Source organism: Erpetoichthys calabaricus, chromosome 17, assembly GCF_900747795.2.
Source record: "Erpetoichthys calabaricus chromosome 17, fErpCal1.3, whole genome shotgun sequence".
NCBI lineage: Eukaryota > Metazoa > Chordata > Cladistia > Polypteriformes > Polypteridae > Erpetoichthys > Erpetoichthys calabaricus.
In genome coordinates, this window is record NC_041410.2 from 41,144,743 (window position 1) to 41,162,304 (window position 17,562).

General features: G+C 37.5%; 1 long non-coding RNA gene across 2 annotated transcripts in view; it reads left to right on the forward strand.

Moving 5' to 3' along the window:
* The window catches only part of LOC127526118 (uncharacterized), a 72,589-nt gene that overhangs the window by 23,727 nt on the left and 31,300 nt on the right, over positions 1–17,562 (forward strand). The window lies entirely within an intron of this gene.

Genomic DNA, 17,562 nt, shown 5'->3' on the forward strand with positions numbered 1-17,562 from the left:
ACCTGCATTGGTGCAAATGAAAGTGACAACAGGAACACTGGAGAGAAAACAGTAAGACAACCCCCCAAAAACAGAATGGTTTTGCTGGTGGTGGTCACAATTGCTATCTCCTTATCCTTCCTGACGGATTCTTCTCTAGTTTTGCATGTTGCTAGTGTCCATGTCACTACTAGTAAATGAGGCGGTACCTGCAGTCGATACGTGCCATCACAAGAAGGCCTCAGAAGCATGGAGGAGATACTAGGAGACAGGCTGTTGTTTGAGGAGACCTGGACAAACTAGAAGGGCATCAACCTAGAAGCAGGACCAGTATCTGCTCCTTTGTGCAAGGAGGATTAGGAGGAGTACTGCTTGGCTGCACTGGTGTGCATGTTTCTGACCAAACTGTCAGAAAAAGACTCCATGAAGGTGGCATGAGGGCACAACGTCTTCTACTGGGACCTGTACTTACAACCTATCACCGTGCAGCTCAATTGGCATTCACTAGAGAATATCACAATTGGCAGCTCCACCATTTGTACCTCATTCTCTTTCCAGATGAGAGTAGGTTCACACTGAGCACATGTGAAAGAGTCTGGAGATGCCCATGGTAAACATTATGCAGCCTGCAGCATCATCCAGCATGACAGGTTTGCCGGTGGGTCAGTGATGGTCTAGGGGAGGCATATCCTTGGAGAGTTGCACAGACCTTCATGTGCTAGGCAACAGTACCCTGACTGTTGCTAGGTACCAGGATGAAATCCTCAGAGCCACAGTCAGACCTTACACTGGGGCAGTGGGCCCTGGGTTCCTCCAGGTGCAGGACAATATCCAGCATCATGTGGCCAGAGTGTATAGGCAGTTCATGCATGACAATTTCATTGATACTATTCACTGGCCTGCAGGTCCCCCAGCTCTCCTTGTATAATGGTGCATCTCCTTGTATCTCCTCTATGTTCTTGAGACCTTCTTGTGATGGCATTTATGGATGTGCCATCCTGGAGGAGCTGGACTACCTGTGCAACCCGAATTGGCTGCACGTACCACCTCATGCTACCAGTAGTGACATAGACATTAGCAAACTACAGAAGAATCAGTCAGGAAGGATAAGGAGAGAGCAATTGTCTGTGGCTATCACCTGCACAACTATTTCCTTTTTTGGGGGTTGTCTTGCTGTTATCTCTCCAGTGCACCTGTTGTTACTTTCATTTGCACCAAAGCAAGTGAAGCTGATTCATAATCACTTATGCTTCCTAAATGGACAGACTGATATCCCTGAAGGTTCATTGACTTGGTGTTAGACTGTGATGATTAAGTCTTCCCTTAATTTATTTGAGCAGTATACATATATACATACATACATACATACATACATATATGAGGAGAAACTTACAAGTCTTTGGCCTTTTAAAGAAAACAATGAGCTTTAGTTTTGACATATTTTGTTTATTCAACATATTCCAAAAGTTCAACACACTCTTCACTTTATGATTTCAACCTCTTCAAACCATCAAAGAATAACTCTGGTGGATGTCCTGCAAACCACACATCAGAAGCTGATGTGGCCCCCACAATGCTTGAAATGTATTTTATCTTCAGGCATTTTCTGAGGTTAGGGAACAGGTAATAGTCAGAAGTAGCCAGGTCAGGTGAGTAGGCCAGGTGTTTCAATACTTCAAACCACAGATTGGCCAGTTTCTACTGTGTGATGGTAGCTATGTGAGGACAGACATTGTCCTGAAGAAAAAAGATTTCCTTCAAGAGCTTGCCTTGACGTTTGGAGATCAGTTCCTGCTTCAACATCCCCAAAAGTGATATGTAGTACTATTCAGTGATGGTTACACCCTTTTCCAGGTAATCAACAAGAATAATTCTTTCTCTAACCCAGAAAACAGAATCTATTTGCCTGCTGACTTTTGTGGACACTAGGAACCACTGTCTCCATTTTGACAGTTTCTTGGGATTTTTCATTTCAGTTGGTGTCACCAGTCATTGTTCATCTGTTGTGCTGAAATGTCCGGTCCTAAATCGAGCAACCCAATTTATGACTGTAGAGTAGGAAAGCCATATAATACCTAATGCACCTGACATATCATAAATTTGTTTGGCTGAGTTCACTTTTAAGAACAAAGACTTTATCAGTGCTTAACACTCTATGGATATGAAATGCCCATTATTTTCTGAGATGTTCACTTCAGCCGTACAAAATAAATAAATAAATAAATAACTGACAGTGATGATGTTTTTGCTAGAAACATTTATGACAATGTGTTTTGATGTGATCTAGTTCAGGTTATTAAAAAAATTAGTCAAATAGAGAAATCCTATCCTATAGATGGATAGAGAGATCAACAATATGAAAACAAATATTTTCCATTTCCCCTTAGCCAACTCTTCATATGATCTTACCTGGACTTTCTGTAAAGAACTACACAAGAAATATGTCAATGATTATGCCAGACTACAACAAAGATGTTAAACAGTATGGAAACTTCTTATCAATGGTAATCTTTAATGTTCAAAATTGGGTTTTTCTAACTTTATATCTCTTACAAGACGTACAAAAATGTGCCCACACTTTTTATTGCTATCTGTACACTGTTCAGCTTTGTTAAAGTCACTTTTTTTCACTGTGGCACACATACAACTGCACTGGTCATAAGGAAAATAATCCATCAGGCCTGCACACATAAGCAGACAAAAATATATTGTTTACAAAAAGTTAAGAGGACCATAAAAAGTAATACCATTACAAACTTGCTTTCATTGCTAAAAAATATTTAAGCAGAGTTGAAATATGGGAGTCCTTCCTACTAACACAAATACTCCGGAAATTTTTTAATTTTCCTCTGTTTAAATAACTCAAACTTTTTCCTATTTTAACATAGACCCTTCAAGGTGGTGTAGTGGTTAATGGTGCTGCAGCACAGATTCACCATCTTTATTTTGAGTTGTAGCCCAGATATTATTGTGTGGAGTTCATATGTTCTTTCACTGGTTTCCTTCCACATGTAATAATGTACCATGTTAACTGACAACTCTACATTGACATAGCGTGTGTGTGAGTGTGTGCATGTGTATAAATGGGTCCTGTGATGGACTAGTGCCACATTCCAGGATTAAGTGGGTTTGCAAAAGTTATGTTACCTTTATGAAGCTATTAACAGGATGACAATCAAAATAGTTTGTGTTTCCAAATAAAAGAGAAAGAAAAATGCATTGTCTTAAGGCAAATACTTCAGCTCCTTCCATGATCATAAAAGGATAAAGAAATCTTCTAAATCATCCATATTAATAAACTACAGAAAATACACTTTTTCAAAAAAAAAAATTTACAATGACTTTCAAAGAAGATATTTTTAAGCTAAAAATAATCTTGTCTTGTACCAATGTAGTAACCTGGTTTCACTTTTACGTTACCAAGTTTTGCTTTCTTAAATCATGAGTTTATTTGCTGACTGATATTTTATTAAGAGAACCTGATTTCATACAACTTTTTTCCTGCAGTTGACTAAGGTGCTGTGAAACAGATGTTCCCAGGTTTGGTTGTGGTGGAATGGTCCTGCTACACATTATTATTAAAATCATTTTCTTAAGTAGTGGCTTATACTTACTCTTAATTGAGCATTACAGTACTTCTTATGCACTGATTCTGTTTTTAGAAAGACTTGCAACTTACATTTATTAGACATTTTAACAGATTTAAAACAATGAGAAAATGTATAAAAGAAGAAATCTCTTTTTAACTGTGTTCTTTTAATTACTTTAAAATATAGTTTGTTGTCTTTATTTTTAAGAAAATGCATACACACTTGCAAAAACAATTGATGTTATTATAAAACAGCTACAGTAGGATTTTTCTTTGACAATTTTTACCAAACAGCAGTTTTAGCAAGCAAATAATTTCAAAAGAAGAACGAGATCAAGGGTTTAACAAGAAGAATAGCTGGAAACCTTATTTATGGTATTCCTGTATATGAAACAATCAGATATACGTTTGGTCCTATAAAAATATGAACACCTTGGGAGAATTTCAGGATTGTTATCTCTCTCTCTCTCTCTCTCTCTCTCTCTCTCTCTCTCTCTCTCTCTCTCTATATATATATATATATATATATATATATATATATATATATATATATATATATATATATATATATATATATATATATATATATCTTTTATATATCTATAATATATAAAAATCCAACATCTGTCTATCTGTCTGTCCGCTTTTCACAGGAGAACTACTTAACAAATTTAGATTGGGTTTTTTATCTATAATTTGCTTGAATATTCCGGTTGATTTTCCGACTTCTCTCTATGTGTTATGTATCATAGTTTGCTTGCAGGAGCGATTTATTTGCGCAAATAAAAGAAACACGCAGTGGGCCTAGGAGAGGGGGCAGGGCCCTCCTCACTCACATGCCAGCCTTTGGGCATATCTCTTATATCCACTTAGCTAGCGAAAGAGAGAACATATTTAACGGATTTAGATCGGGCTTTTTTCTAGAATTTGCTTGAACATTCTGGTTGATTTTGCAACTTCTCTCATCATGCTAAGAATCATAGTTTACTTGCAGGAGCGATATATTCTCACTAATCGGAGACAGAGGCTGCAGGGCGAGGGGAGGGGGAAGCGTGATGTCAGGAGTAGGGAGCCGAGCAAGGCAATCATCGCTGTCCTGTTTCACTTCTATGTGGGCGAAGCCGAGGGGGACGGTTAGTACTAAATCTAGAGAGGAATACAACATTATCTTAAGTGAAGATGTGGATCTAGTAACAAGGAATACATTGGAATGAAAATTTTCAACCAACAAAACTAAGCTTTTGGGAATCACTGCTCCAAAAGGACTTGGCAGTGAGCAAGGATACTGTTGTTGAGAGATGTAGCTGAGCTTGAGTGTGCAGTGTTGCTTTCTTAGTGTCTGGTGACTGGATGACCTCCATAAAGAAGCAGCAGGGAGCTGACATGGTGATGAATGGATGAGTGTTAGGTGCAAATCGGCTCCGTGGTGGCAGACAAGGATGGGATCAGTTTAGACATACAATATCTTGTCAATGTAAAACAGCTCTTGGTACATTTAAAATTAAATATTTCAATTGGGCAACAACCTGAGGTTTTGTGGAAATTTGAAAATGCTTTCTAGATATTGATTGTATGCCTTATCACTATGCACAACTTTACAGTACATGGTAAACTGGATTTCCCGATCAAAGCTGATCTTCATCTTTCTTTGGAGTTGCCCCACAGGATAGGAATGCTCTTAGACCTCCAAGTGGGTACGATACAGTTGGAGTTTGACTGGAGGGTGTGAGTGTCTACTTAATGCAACTTTAATTTTTAGAATCAAAAACTTTGATTGTTCTTTAGAGACATTAGATTCAATGTAGTACACTACTTGTTGTCTTAATGGTCCTATAATGAAACTTTAAGACTTGTATGGTGAATGATGGAGAGAACTGGAGTCACATGATTGAAAGAAACAACCTATCTGATTTAAATCTGAGCAATGCACATTTATTGGATGTCTGCATTATGAATAGATTCTCTTTAACAGACACCATCTGGACAGATCTAAAAGAAATGGGTGGTGAAGGTGTTCTGCAAACAACTGGAGGATGTCCCTATTTAAGATGAGTTGCCTCTCATCTTCAGAAGAGCTTCTCCTGTATCTTGCAGGAGATCAGAGTCCTGAAACCTGTTTGCTTCCTGTTTAAGATCTCAGTATTGGAAGCAGCTGGAAGGAGCTATGGCAGAAAAGCTGTTCATTCATTCTTCCCCAGGAACCATAGGATGTTTTCGTGAATGCCAGTGATAAGGGAAATTTTCAAGTTAAGGAATGGGAACTTATATGCATTTTTAGCAAAGAGACTGTTATCAGCAGGCCAGAAAGAGTGGCAGCGGTAGAAGTGGTCAAAGACAAGGCACATGTTAGGGGTGAATTTAATCAGGCCATAGTAAATAACTTCAAAGAAATTTTGGTAAAGCATCTGATGACTTGGGGTGGGTAGATGGGATATTAAGGATAGCTAAGTTTGCGTTTTGCCTCCTTTTCTTTTCATGATTTCCATGACCAGGATATTAATATGCAGGCAGACTGTAAAAGGTGTGAATAAGAGATACATCTCTGCTGTTTGCGATGAAGCTGGCCTCATCAGACTTATCTCTGGGCTGTAGGATGCAGAAAAATCTCCTCTGGAGTTGTAAGTTGAAGTCATTCTAAACAGAGATGATAGTTCTCAGCACATATTCATTGCCCATTTGGGCATTGTAGGTTTGCTCAAGGAGATACTCTCTCTGCTTGAGCCAACTCACCCTCAAGTTATGAATGGTTGATAGCTCACATACTCTCTTTAACATAGTGGACACGGTATGAATAATGCTGTACATTCTCTCTATGATACAATAATATTGAGTAGTTTTAGCCAATTAGTTACTCAGCAGCAGTGTGTCAGAAAATACTAAAAGGGCCCCTTCATACCTACAGCAATGCATCTTTATAATACTTCACTGTGACGCCATTCTTATATTGGCCAAATCAGAATTTTTTTGCTTCATTTTGTAGTTCTTCTGTACATTTGAGAGTGTTGTTGCTGTTGTTTATTATTACATTTTCGTATTTTTTTAGCTTCCTTAAAAGTTAAATTTTCCCTTGGAAAAAATAAAGTTCTATCTATCTCTGGCTTCTTTTAAAGCATTTGTTTCTTATGTGTTTAAACATGCTGTTCAATATGAACAATCTATGACTAGCGCAGAAATCCGGTAATAATTCATAGCTTGGATTCAGGTTAGGAAAAATGTCCCTCTCATTCAAGCCCCTCTATGTATCTCTGCCATTCTCCATGTGAGCATTAAAGTCTACAGCTTGGACTACAGAGACAGTAGATGGTACCCTTTTAGCACTGCAAGTAATGTCACAAGTTATATGTTTCTTCTTTTCATTTTTAAAATTGCTTTAAGGTGACCTTTTCATACAGCAGAACAAACTCACACTTTCCAAGCCTGGGGCCTTATAAGTATCATCCCATTGCCCACGGTCTTTCCTGTAGGGCAACCCCAGAGTAAGGATGAGGTAATCCTTGATGAAGATGTTTGGTTTACCTCTGTAATGAGGTGAATCTGACTATATGTGTTAGGAACTATTTATTTTTTTTTTATTTTTTACAAGCAATTGTGTATCAATTTTCAAGATCTAGTACTCATTTTGAGGGTGTGTAGAGCCTCTGAATTCATTTTAGACATTTAATTTTTGCTACTCTAGCCTGTTTGGACTGCAAAGAGTTTTTTGTGTCGTTTTGGTCACCACTTTGAGTTGTGACCTGGGTATTACAACACAATTGAATAAAAGGTTTTTCAGAACAATCCTTTGCTATTTGAGCCGTGGATAAAAAGCCCTATTCAATTGCTTGCTAAAACGTTTTGTGTTTTGTTCTCTTGTGTATCAATCTTTCAATTTTGTCCTTGATTTATAACTTTGCTTTTTATTTTTGATCTTGATGCACAGATTTCTTTGGTCTCCCAGGTTTGACCTGTTCTGTCTTCACATTTTTCTCTTAGTTACTCCACATCTCATCTGCCCAGCAGACATATTAATATGTTGCCAGGATTTTTCAATTTCACTTTCATAGTCTTACATGTCTGGGTCTGCTTAACTCTTGCCGATATTTCTTCTAGCACTGCATGTGACACTCACCCCATCACTTTGTGGGTGATGAGTTGACATGATGACTCTATGTAGCTTTTTGGAGCTGGGTATCTCTCCTGGCCATCACTGAACACAGCTTCCAGGGGAAACTGGTGTACCCAGAGAAAATCTATGTGTAGATGAGAAAATCCCAGAACTCAGAATACACTAAGCAGTGAGCCACCATTTTGTCCTATATCCATTAGTAATTATGAAAATACTAGCTGTGTAAGCCTGTGATGTAAATAGCCCGGGCTCCTAGAAACAGTGGATTCTGGCACTTCAATCAATCAATCTCATCGGCTGTGCATTAGCGGTTAAAGTTCTCTTTTCCGAACGGTTTCGTTTTGCCAATGTGCTCACCTCTGTTGTCTGTCTAAGTGAGTTTCTCTCTCCTCTGTGGTTTTGTTTTGCCGATGTGCTTACTTCGCTTGTGTATTAGCAGCTAAATGAGTTTCTCTCTTTTCTCAGTGGTTTCAATTTGGCAACATAGTTGCTTTCTTTGAGCGTCATGCTGTAGCCTCGCGCTTTCAGGCCGGACAGGCAGACACATACACTTCCACACGTCAACGTTTATATATAAGATTTATTAAATTGAATTGCAATCATCCACACAGAAAGGCTGTCTAAGGAATAAAACATGTATTTTCTTCTTAGTATGAAACCTCTTTATTCCAATTAAATGTCATGAGTTGTTACAAAAATGTGTAACTAAAACAGAAATAAATACTATTGATTCAGGCAGTAATTATATGCTCCAATAGCTCCTATCATTTAACTTGAAAACACAGGACTTGTATAATTATCCCCTTGGAAGTTTTTTACTTTAATTTAGTGCTACAGAGTTGAATTTATCTGTACTTATACAACTTTACAGTGAAATGTGTGCATCTATTTTTGCTTACTTGTGTTTATTTTTTTTGGTTAATGTACTATAAATTTCAAACGCGTTCAGTACAAGTCAGGATCACTGAATGGAGGGACCTCACCTATCCCAGCAGTATTGAGTACAAGGCAGGAATTAATCTTAGAGAGGGCATCTCTCTATCACAGACCCCTCTCACACAGGAGTTCCCAGTTAACCCAGCCTGCATGTTTGTGTCAATGTGGAAGGTACATCTATTATAAACCACAAATAAAAAGAAAAAAACTTGAAAACTAGACTCTAAATACAATATATCTTGGGATCAGGCAGGAAACATTAAATGTATAGTTCACAATATTTACCTAAATTTGACATACTGCTGAATTTGTTAAGCAAAATTCTAATGCAGTGTTTCACAACCCAGCCTGCCCTAAAGAATACCCCTATAGTACACTCAAAACTGCCAGATGCGGTTCTGGTGGCACAATATGAAAGTGCTAATTCACTATGTTGTCTGAGGTAATTCTCCTTGTAACTTCACAATAGTATTCTGTCACTTAAGCAAAGTGCTGCCAGGACACTGAAAAAACTGGGAAATTTGACATACTGCTGAATTTGTTAAGCAAAATTCTAATGCAGTGTTTCACAACCCAGCCTGCCCTAAAGAATACCCCTATAGTACACTCAAAACTGCCAGATGCGGTTCTGGTGGCACAATATGAAAGTGCTAATTCACTATGTTGTCTGAGGTAATTCTCCTTGTAACTTCACAATAGTATTCTGTCACTTAAGCAAAGTGCTGCCAGGACACTGAAAAAACTGGGAAAAGAATAAAACAGTAATAGGTTGGTGGCAGTAAATAGAGAAAGGTAAACTGGACAAACAATGATGGCCGTATAAGGAGCTTTACTAACAGCATCAAAGAGGATCAGATTAAAATAAAGAAGTGCAATAGGGTTGTGCCTCTTCCAAAATATTTGGCATTCCAGCCCTCCCTAAAATTTGCTGTTGTATTGAACTTGCGAGTCTCTATTGCTAATATTATTACTACCAAAAATATTAACAATTTAAGTCTGCAGCTTCTTATCACAGGATTTATATCTGAAAGAACGGGCAAGTGCTCAAGATATATCGGTAAGATGGACACCTATCATTCTTGAAAAGATTCTACTTTTACAAGTATTATTTTATTGTATATTAAGAAGCTTCTGCCATATTTACAAATATCTGTAAACCATTACTTGTACACCAGTACTAGACAAGATGACCAGGAGTATGCAACGCATGGCTTCAGCAACATGACTGAATAAAGGTCAATGTTGTGTACTTTCTGGTTATCTGAGATTACAGACTCTGGCTAATAACTCCATCTAATCTCCCTTCTTTTCTTTGACATTAAATAATGTTTGTTCGATTTTGCTCTGGTTATGTGTTCCCCTTTGGTTATGAAATCCCACAATGTTTTCCAACCACAGTTCTTGATTCATGCTCTGAGCTTTGTTTATTTATTTTATGTATTCACAGTTATGATGCTTGGCTTGTTATTTTGACTTCACAAATTCTCCTGATTTCATTTCCATTTAAAACTGCTGACATCCAGTCCAGGCAATACAGTTTATTTACAGAAATATCTTTTTAGGGTACTATATGTTTGCGTTTTTTTTTACTAAGTTTCTATTTTGTGTTTGGGACACTTATGTTTTGGTTTTGTTTGACTTTTTGGCTTGTTTCACATTAGTTTCCCTGGTAATAAAATAAGAGCACAGAGACTGCAGATCAAGGGTTGGGGAGCCTCCCTATATACTGGATAAAGGTCCCAGTCTTTCAAACCAAGGTCAAAGTAAATCAAAACAAACATTTGACAGTTACAGAACGATTTCTCAAAGCTTTTATAGAAGATTTGCAGGAACTACAATTGGTGGGGAGGAAATGAGCCAAATGGAGGTGATGTTGATTGTAGAAGCCAGGGATGACGTCGGATTCGGGGGACGGAATTGAAGTCATCATGGTGAGACTGGAAGTGAGCTAATTTGGTGACGATGGAAGAGAAGTCTTCTGTAGTGAGCGCCTTGGATGTAGAGACGTGAACGTTATGTCAGATAGGAGCATTTTGATCTTCCATATTTCTGCTCATGAAAAGGAAAAAAAAGGTATTAGCACTCCATTTCAATTCCCTATTTTCCATTCTTTTACGCCCTGTCAAGCCATTTGGCTGTCCCCTATTCGTGCGTGTGTGACACCCTTTTACCTCTGGATACAGTACTGAAATTTCTGCCTTTAGGCTGGCAAAAATGTATTCCTAGTAGTACAAGGTAAGAAATCCATAAATAAGCATAAAACATTACTATTGCCTCGAATAATTAAGTATTTTATGTTGTGTACATAAGCTATATGCGAATAAATATAGATTTCCTTTGTTTGCTAAATAAGCTAATAGAAAAAGAATTACGTTATCCAGGATAATAACACTACTTAATGTTTTGGGTCAATTAGACCCCAGAGAGAAAATACTGTTAAAAGAGGCAATAAAATAAATCAAAATTAACAATTGACCTAACTGGGCACTTGACCAACATGCAAGAAATGCTCAAATTTCAAAATATAACACCTCCTCACACCTCTGGTTACCAAGACTGACAGGCATGGACCAGTATTCCCTAGAATCCAGGCCTATAATGCTTTCAAAAGGTCTCTAGCCTCATGAAATGCTAAGACATACTATTCATGTACTGTAAGAAGTTAAAAAGTGTTGCCTAGAACATGGCCACAAGATGCTTCCCTGTGATAATTTCCTGGTCCTTATTTCAACAAACACTTTTTGTAGTTCATACTTGCTCTTTGTTGTTGTTCTTTCTTTTCGGTATTTCCTCTGATTAAGTGTAGGATATGAGAAAATGCTGTGAAACCACATAGTCCATTGATCACATTCAAGACAATTCTATTAACTTGGTCTTTTTCAGGTATGCTGCCTGGAATTTTTCCTGCCCTGGTTAGCATTTGCCAAGCACAGATAGATTTTTAATGACAAGCTGTCCATATGGTTCCCTACTATAATGTAAAAAGCAAAAATGTTGCAAACTTCTGACAGATTTTTATATGTGTGCGTTCGGAGATAAATGCCTTTGCAAAGATTTGTATACAGTATGCGTGAATGCACATTTATGTGTTTCCTTGAGGTAATGTATATATATAGTATTAAGTATTGAGCCAACTCTATCCTCAACACCACTCACAGAATTTGTAATGATGTTTGTCTCTGCACTAGTTATTGGAGTCACAAATAGAATTTCAAAGAACACTCAAACCTTGAAAGTAACTGTTTTAGTGACCTAAGGGTGGCATCTCTAATGTTCTTTAGCCTAATCTGGCAGTGATTTCTGCAAATAAGTTTGTTTCTAATCTAAGATAAGAAGTTTAAGTTTCAAGGACTTTCTTCACAAGTGATGTAGTTATGAACATAAATGGCAGCACTGCGGATGTTGTCCCTAACTGGAATGGCAAAACAGGAACTAAGTTCTCCAATGAAGTTGTCAATCTGGCTAATTCATTTCTGTCCTCATTCTCACATAGGCTCTTGAGCTGTGTTTAGTGTTCTGCATGATGGAATGAAATTGTAAGTACAAATGACCAATCCTAAATTTCGTCAAAGGGTGCACAGTTGACCATTCAAGGAATGAATCAGAACACAGCAAATGATGTTTTGCATTTTGAGAGGTCATTTCAGGTGGCATTGGAATCTAATGAAGTATAAACCTGTAATTTTCCTTTACCGAGTGTACAGGGCATAGTCCATGGAAAAGACGTCCAAGGGCAGACCCAAAAAATACAAAAGCAATTATGTAATACTCGTACAACTTAAATTCTACTGCAGAAATTAACCAATAGAGATAGTAGAAAAGGAGAGAATTCAAACAAAATCAAGTTCCATTATGAACTCTGCACGACATACAAAAACTGAGGACTTTCAGCCAATGAATCATTCAGTAGAAGTGTGTCAAAAAACGCTACTGGGGCTAATTTATATCACCAGCAAAGAGCATACTGTATATAATGCCTCACAGTGACTGTTAGTGCCAAGTTAGGAGGCTTCTTTCTTTTAAGATTTTTTTTCCCTTTTAGTCACTCTGGTGTTTGTTCAGACCATAGCTAAATTTCCCCATGGGGACAAATATAGATCTCTATCTATCTATCTATCTATCTATCTATCTATCTATCTATCTATCTATCTATCTATCTATCTATCTATCTATCTATCTATCTATCTATCTATCTATCTATCTATCTATCTATCTATCTATCTATCTATCTATCTATCTATCTATCTATCTATCTATCTATCTATCTATCTATCTATCTATCTATCTATCTCACATTTTAAGAGGCTATTATGTTTAGTATAATTTTAAAATATTAATCAAATGTCTGATGCTCGACCAGTGGTAAATCGTGAGGTGTATGTCTCCAGAAATTGCCACCATTATGCATCACTTTTAAAATTAATAATAATAATGCATTTTATTTATAGGACACTTTACATTACATTGTGGACAACCATCCATGTCAACTGTATTTCCCTATTTATACATCTTGACAAAATAAATAAGTCTTTGTTAACTTTTAAATAGGTGTATAGCCAAATTATTGGTGTCATTTTTCCATTGTTTTCATTGTGCTGCTTATCTTTACATTGAGGCTTTTCAAGCTGTGCTCTTCAAATTACCAAGTGAAAATGTGTTTGTTAACTATTAAAATAAAATGTAAAACAAAACAATCTAGAGTGAAAAGCTTAGTAACAATTGGCCAGTCATTGATGTACAAAAGATCAGGGAAGCCCATTTGAAGGCAAACAAGGTTCAACCAAACTTTGGTAATACGCTTGCACTGACAATAAAGCTCAGCATTATTTTTCTGTCTGTAACGACTTTCAGCATATATCTAGCTTTTATCTTTATTTCTAATTATATTTCACTAATGGATGACTAACATTTTCATTTTTCCCCCTAAACAGTAAAAAGCTGCTCTCTCTCTCACACTCATTCTGGCAAATAGAGAGACCAGAAGTGACGTGAGAGGCAGTCATTGCTAAGCAACTAGACAGGCTTGACAATCAAATCCAGACAGATGTAATTTGCTTATGTATACTAAGTGCACTTTCTGTTTTCAAATGCATTTGTTTTCACCAGTGAATTCTCACTATTGCATTAACTTGTTGATGGTGTATGGCTTTCCAGAACATATTACACTTATGAAAACATCTTACATGATTTTCATTGGCTTTTGTAATGAAACACCCTAGTACTATTGGCTTTCGAGAAACTTGATACAACGTGCTGCCTCATGTAAGATTCTTCTGAACTTCCAATACCTTTAAAGGAGATTTATAAGAGCTGCCAAGATGACTTTCTGTTTTTGTCACTGCACCATCTGAAAAAAAAACACTTAAAACATCCAGCTGCAGTCATAAAGGACAAAATTAAGAGAAAAGGTCAGATATTAAAACACATTAAATATGTTTAAGAGGTTTGCAGAAGAAAAATGACAAGAATGTGCTATTTAACAAGTTTAAAACTTAGTAAAAATACATACAGTTTATGAAGTGTGCCTAGTGTATCATTCCATGGACTGGCATTCTGTAAAGAGGAGTTCACACCTATTGCCCATTGCTGTTCCAACTCCATTAGCAGCACAAACAGGGCACTCGTTAAAAAAAAGGGTTAGAATGAAAACCTGCAGCCACAGTGGTCCTCCAGGACTGGACTTGGCGACCCCTGGACTGGATAATGACAACATATCTGATGTAGAAAAATGTTCTTTCATATTGTAAATATATCTTTGTAGAACACTTCACTAAAATGCTATAATAATTAAAATACAAATTGAGTTGATCAGGATTGTAACTATCAAGCATCATTATCTGTCAAAGATTTTCCATATCTTACACCCCAAAACAATTATAGGAGCATTAAGTAACAACAATTCGGTAAAGCTACAATACCAAATTTTAAAGAGGACCAGTTTTCAAATCCTCAACCCATGTCATGTTTTAAGTTGGTGCGTCTTTTTCAACTTTTAAAATAGATAAGCATTTAAAATATTATTAAAAAGAAATCAGGAGCTAGTTTTCCTACATTTATTCCATGTGATCACATTTTATTCAGACTCTGGTTCAAACTGCACTGATTTCTTGCTGTGTTCTTCATACACTTATACAGATAAGTGCTGCTAACAGAGCAATAATTGTATTTTTATAAAGTGCATCCTTTTAAAATCTGTAACTTGATACCTTCCACTTTAAATCATAATTAGACCATCTCATTCTTTCTTGCTTGACATTTGAACAGAACACTAGTTCATTTGCTGCTGGTGCTGCCTCTTAGCATGGGAGTCCTCGGTTTAAATCCTAGCCCAGTCACCAACTGTATGGAGTCCTCCTGTGTTTACATTGTTTTATTTTTTCTCTGCTCATTGCAGTTTACCTGCCATATCTCAAAATACCAGTGGATTAGGTTGATTACTGACATTTATTTTAGTTTGTGTGGGTGAGCGTGCCCACTATGATTTGGCTTTGCATCCTGTCATGTTTCAGATGAAGCTGGGGTAGGCACTAGTTTCCAAGATGCTAAGCTGGGGTTGATAATGGATGGAAGGCTGTTTGACAGGCCTTCTGCATATTGTAGTCTTATAAGCTGCACTATAATTAAGGGACATTCATTGAAGATGACAGTACATATTTTTTTGAGTTCTCTGATTCAATATAATTCTTTCTCTTCCTTCAAACCACTATTCCTTCTCCAAGCTGTTTGTTGTAGTAGTGAGTTTTATTTTTAGTATTTTACATTATTTCTAAATTTTTTGGTCAATGTTTCTTTTAAGTTCCTTATGGATAGTTTGCAATCCTCTTGCCAGATTTAGAAGGTTGTGTATTTAAAACTCCTATTCTTAGCCCTAAATAACATGCAAATTGCCTATTTCTTGCAAGGGCAAAAAATATGAATACCTTCTGTCTTGTTTGAGAGTTTAAGTTACATCATCATGCTCTGCCTCTCTGTAAACGCTTTACTAGTTGGTGGTCACCTCCTCACCACTATCTTTTTAATCAAAAAAAGACTCTGCTAATTGTGCTATATAATATTTCATTTTATGGGTTAACTCAATTAGTCTAAATTTTAGGATGAGCAGTAGTACAGTTGTGGCCAAAACTTTTGAGAATGACACAAGTGTTGGTTTTCACAAAGTTTGCTGCTTCAGTGTTTTTACATCTTTTTGTCAGATGTTTCCATGGTATACTGAACTATAATTACAAGCATTTCATAAGTTTCAAAGGCTTTTATTGACAATTACATTAAGTTTTTGCAAAGAGTCCATATTTGCAGTGTTAGCCCTTCTTTTTCAAGACCTCTGCAATTCGCCCTGGCAGGCTGTCATTCAACTTCTGGGCCAAATCCTGACTGATGGCAGCCCATCCTTGCAGAATCAATGCTTGGAGTTTATCAGAATTAGTGGGTTTTTGTCCACCCACCTCTTGAAGATTGACCATAAGTTCTCAATGGGATTAAGGTCTGGGGGGTTTCCTGGCCATGGACCCAAAATTTCGATGTTTTGTTCCCCGAGCCACTTAGTTGTCACTTTTGCCTTATGGCCCGGTGCTCCACCATGCTGGAAAAGGCCTTGTTGGTCACCAAACTGTTGTTGGATGGTTGGGAGAAGTTGCTCTCAGAGGATGTTTTGGTCCCATTCGTTATTCATGGCTGTGTTCTAAGGCAAAATTGTGAGTGAGCCCACTCCTTTGGCTAAGAAGCAACCCCATACATCAATGGTCTCAGGATGCTTTACTGTTGGCATGACACAGGACTGATGGTAGCGCTCACCTTTTCTTTTTTCCGGATACTTCAAACAATAGGAAAGGGGATTCATCAGATAAAATGACTCTACCTTAGCAGTCCAATCCCTGTACCTTTTGCAGAATATCAGTCTGTCCCTGTTTTTCTTGGAGAGAAGTGGCTTCTTTGCTGCCCTTCTTGACACCCACCAGACCATCCTCCAAAAGTCTTTGCCTCACTGTGTGTGCAGATGCACTCACACCTGCCTGCTGTCATTCCTGAGCAAGCTCTGCATTGGTGGTGCCCACAGCTGAATCAACTTTAGGAGACAGTCCTAGTGCTTGCTGGATTTTCTTGGGTGCCCTGAAGCCTTCTTCACAACAATTGAACCTCTCTATTCTAACTCCATCAGCATGACAGAGTGATCTCTAGCCTTGTCCTTGTCGATACTCTCACTGGTGGGAACGTGAGGATCACTGAAATGATGTCAGCAGGTCCTTTTGTTGCAGGGCTGAAATGCAGTGGAAATTGTTTTTAGGGATTAAGTTCATTTTCATGGCAAAGAGGGACTTTGCAATTAATTGCAATTCATCTGATCACTCTTCATAACATTCTGGAGGATATGCAAATTGCCATCATAAAAACTGAAGCAGCAAACTTTGTGAAAATTAATATTTGTGCCACTCGGCCACAACTGTACAGCCTATAGCAGCAAAGGGTGCAAAACAGAAATCAACTCTAGACGAGCTGTCAGTCCATTTTAGCATATGCACACACACTGATTCACACTGGGACAATTCTGAGTTGCCAATAAACCTAACACAGGCACATTTGTAATATAGGAAACTGGAGAAAATATACATATAGGCACTGGAATGACTCAACGCGTACAATTACCACATTCAGACCTTGTCTTGACTGCAGAGAGCAGCATTCAGCAATGAGCCACTTTACAAACTGAATGGACACTTGTATGCAGAAATTTGAAAGGTGTTCATTTTACTTGTCACTTCTTTTTAAGTACTGTTGTCTTTGGCTGCATTGGTTTTCCTCTCACATTCCCCGAAGAAGTGTAGCTTAGATTAATTGCCAATACTAAACTGCCCCCAGTGTGGTTGTGGGTATGATCAGTCCATCATGTAATGTGAAAAATGTAATGGACTGCTATCCTGCAGGGCTGGTTTATGCCTTGTACCCTACAATAGTGGGA